At 39.4% G+C, this 4491-nt stretch overlaps 1 long non-coding RNA gene across 1 annotated transcript; it reads left to right on the top strand.

Moving 5' to 3' along the window:
- The first annotated feature begins 1577 nt into the window (after positions 1-1577).
- On the top strand, positions 1578-3953 carry LOC113319747. The gene is made up of 2 exons (XR_003345784.1): positions 1578-2019; positions 2502-3953. It is a non-coding gene; the product is annotated as an uncharacterized LOC113319747 (long non-coding RNA).
- Positions 3954-4491: the final 538 nt, after the last annotated feature.

Below are 4491 nucleotides of genomic sequence, written 5' to 3'. Positions count from 1 at the left end.
TCTAGTTGATTCTCTAGCAAAGTATTTCGGAGTTAGTCCATACATATTGCTAAGAGAAATATTGGGTGGTGTTGTTAGACCCCCGCTTTTTCAATAACTGCAACCATTCATCCAACTTTCTTTCAGTCACAGCCATAAAAACTTTTCCATAGCAGCATCATTATCAACTAAATTGCCACCAACAAAACAATACCATTTCTATTCTAACATCTACACCACCAAACCTCAACCCCAGCACTACTCAGTTACAACCATCTTCAATCCATACACAAACATTATCTCCATCTCTATCTACCCCCACTCTTTCACTTACAATTCAACAACTTCCACAGTTCACCAACACCATTTACTTCTCCTTCTCCATGTAATTCAATACAAACATCTCAAACCATTCATAAACACAAATCCATTACCACCTATCCACAACACTGACTCAGTTCAGTTTTATTATTTTTCTTCCTTTCTAGATTCAACTGCACAGTTCAATTGAGGTCACACTCTCTTCATATTACCTATAATTTCAGCTATACCATATCATTAAGACTCCATATGCACTTCAGTTGAGGTCACACTCTCTTCATATTACCTATAATTTCCTCCACCAGTCACACTAGTAACTCTAAAAACCCCTGCACTAATTCCATATACACTAAATCTCCACCTCAACTGACTCAATTTACAAGAAACAAATTCAAATCGAAGAACCCTAATTTACCTGGTTTTGTGATTGTTCATCAGAATAGCCTCCAATCAATAATTCAACCTCAACCCCTCTTAATTCTCATCAATCATCGACCCCATAAACTTATCCGATTTCAAACAACCTCAAATCAGATGAAACCCTAACTTCCTGATTAACAGTAGCCACTCTATCTTCTGCATCTCGTGTTCAATCAATCACAACAACATCATCATATACTTAATATTCTCTTGCTCAACAATTAATTCTCTCAAGCCATACCTCAAATTCATCACTCGATCTTTAACAAAAGAAGAACAGAGAAGAGAAAGAGAAGAAGCAGAGAAGAAGAAGAAAGAAGAAGAAAAGATAAATTGAAAGTATTCTCTGGACACGTTTTGGTGATAAGGCCAACGACCCATGATAAAGGAACCCACTCAAATGTTAAGGGCAGCTAGGTCGGTTAACTGTAAAATAATTATTTCCCCTTTTAACAAAACTGATGATATCTTCTTCATCCGACATCCGATTAACACGTTCGAGTAGTCCATTCTGCGTAACTTTTCGAGACCTATCCAACGGTACTAGTTTCGTATCTATATCATTGTTAGATTAATTTCTATTAATTAACGTTCGTGTTAAACTAATCGAGTTGGTATCGGCTAATATGTTGTGAGGGAAAATATCAGCTCGCTACGTGGCGCAAGATTAGAAGCCGTAGCATCCTACTACATTACTATCAAATACACTATGTACACCCAACTACTTAGTCTTATCTTGTCTAGTCATCCCTAGGGGCGTATTTGTAATTGATGTAACCTCCTATCATATAAAGGAGAAAGAGAAATAGGTCAGGTCGGATCTTTGGATGGTCTCTAGCTAAGGCTAGCCTCCTTGTTCTTCTTAGAGCTCCATGAGATCCTCTCCAATGGAAATCTTGTAACACCAATAAACATAGTGAAATCCGTGGATGTAGGTCTCAAGAGACCGAACCACGTAAAAAGATCTGTGCCTCCTTTACTTTCATGTTCTTTTATCTTCTTTTATGTATGTTTTGATGGTTAAGATCATCATGGGTGTAGGCATCAGAAAAGATGCAACTACATTTTGGCGCTAGAAACAGGACTAGAGTGATGGATTTATCCAACCTAGTCCCTTAGAAGATCAATACTTCACTACCAGCAAGTTCTGTAAGAGATCCAATAGAGATCCAGTTGATACAAGAGTTTCAGGAGTATTCTTGTCAAGGAAACAAGAGCTTCAGACAACAAAGTGTCTTGTCCGATTCCAAACGAAGCTTCAGATCCAGTTCAGACTCGGGCGATTCAAGTGCTTCAAGGGTACTCTCGTTAAAATGTCTCTTCTCCAAACAAAGCTTACGAAAAAGAGGTTGTGAAAAAGAAAAAATAGGAAAGAAATCTCTACAGCGGAGAATGAAATCAGAAGATTCATCGTCAACAAGACTTGGAATCGAATTTTTTTCTTCTTATCTCTTTACCTCGTTCTTCAGATTCATATATTTTTTGAGGAAAATCTCTCTTAGAAATTTCAACCTGATTTTCATAAAAATCTGAAATTTCTTTTTAAATCTTCATTGAAAATAAGTTTCGGATATAGATCTGTGATTATCAAAACAAGTTTTACAAACCCACTTAGGGATTTTCTCTGGAAAAACAGAAAAATGGTGATCTTTAGCCTGACTTGGGTTTTCCCCTGAGAATGAAATTCACTAAACGTTTGAAGATACATCTCATACTTCTAGCAATAAAAGTTAAACCTCGGTTGTTATTGACTAATCACCCACATGACTTAATGTTTGCAGATTTACTGGTAATCGATGATAGAAGAAACTACGTCGGAATCGGAGAAGCAACAGCAAAAAGTCACTCGGAGAAGAGAGCTTCAAAGCTACGTAGTGCTGGCCAATTAAAGTCATTCACCAATTCTCATCGGAAGGATACACCAGTTCATCTCCGAGTACCAACCAGAGCAACCAGAGCCCGGACTCAAACTGATGAGTTTGGAGAAAAGACCATCTGCAAAATCGCATTGGAGCAGTTCGCAACTACTCACCTCGAGACCATCTCGTGAAGAACCAGCGATCCAATCTCGGACTCGCTCCATATCGGACAGCTCAACCAAGAGCACCAATCTCGGATGTCTCACTATCTTAGCCTGATTTTGGGCCTTTTTCTTCACTCTCCCTTCTTACTGCTTTACATAGCAATTTCAGAACGAGTTCATTGAGCTTACTCACTTGAATGATTTGCTGTTACAGAAAAACGCTGATGGACGAAATCACATCGGAATCACCAGCTCGTGTTCAACTCGAGACCAACTCGCGGAGAAATAACCAGCACAATAGGAGCCAACCAGAGCTCGGACTCATCATTCTCAGACCACAGGCGAGGACAGAGTCAACCAACACGATGATGTTTAACCGAGTTCCAATCTCGGACTCAATCCATATCGGACAGCCCAAATGGGAGCACGATGGAGTCCAACCCATATCGTACCAGAGGCAACACGATTAAGGTCGTGAAGAAGCAATCGGAAGAAGCCAGAGCTCGGACAGCTCATTTGCAACAATCATCTCGTACTGGAAAAGTAACCATCACGAAGGGAGCCAGTCAGAGCATGTTCTCGGACTCACCAGCCATCTCGGACAGATCCCAACTAGGAGAAACGATCAACACGATCGGATAAAGAGCACGAACTCGGACTCATCAGTTCATCCCCGAGCACCAATCTCGGACAGGCAATCAACAGGGCAACCAGAGCATGCACTCGGATTGCACCTCGACAGTCGACACCATACCAGGAGCACGAACTCGGACTCATCAGTCCATCTCCGAGCAGCAACTCGGACAACATACCTTTTTTACCTTATCTAATAATTAGTCTTTTGGTTTACGATAGCTAAATGACTGATTCCTATATACTTAAATAATTGTTCATTGAATCAAAATAATTTTGATAAATTCCATGAACAGCAGGTGAACGATAATATACTCCACAAAGGCATTCTTCAATGTAATCTATCTTAGATGGTTCAGCCATGCTCGCCAGGCTTATCTCGGAGCAACCATCTCGTACTGGCAAAGCAATCGTCACACTGGAGTTCAACCCATATCGTACTAGAGGCGATGTCGGGCACATCAGTGCATCTCCAAGCATTATTAGGACAACATTCCTTCCCATATCTCTTGATTTCACACTTGACATGCCATAATGTGCAGTCCTTTGATTAATGGCTAAATGCTTACTATCTAAATACTTAAATTAGTATTTAAAAGCTTTGAATCACATGAAATTTGATGCGTTTTCTAATGAACATGTACATACTAATATGTTCAAAAGGACTCATATCAGAGCAGCAACTCGTGCTTGTGAATATGCTCTACGGAAAAAGCTCTACAACTCTCATTTCAAGTCACTTATTGTGCTGCATCCTTGCTCGCGAAGCTCACTGCGACTCGAGATCATCTCGAGAGCAACAACCTAAAACAGGAGAAATTCTTATCTCTATCTATAAAATTTATTATGCCTATCAAGTCTGAATACATATCTTTCGTCAAAAGCTCACCAAGCTACAATAAATGTCATTATTAATGACATCATAACTTCTCTATAGCTTTTTTTTAAGTGGTAATTAACCTTTAATTGAAGTACACGGGAAAAAAACAACTTCATGACAAAGGCTACAAAGCTAAAGGACGATACGATCTCCTACCTTTCTTGCCATTCTAAGGACAAAAAAGGCACTTTCTAACTCATATATTGAATATACATATGCCTAACCAAGGCACAAT

The sequence above is a fragment of the Papaver somniferum genome, chromosome 1 (genome assembly GCF_003573695.1).
Source record: "Papaver somniferum cultivar HN1 chromosome 1, ASM357369v1, whole genome shotgun sequence".
In the NCBI taxonomy this organism is placed as follows: Eukaryota; Viridiplantae; Streptophyta; class Magnoliopsida; order Ranunculales; family Papaveraceae; genus Papaver; species Papaver somniferum.
Note: the sequence above shows the minus strand (reverse complement) of the source record. Positions and strands in the feature narration are given on the sequence as shown.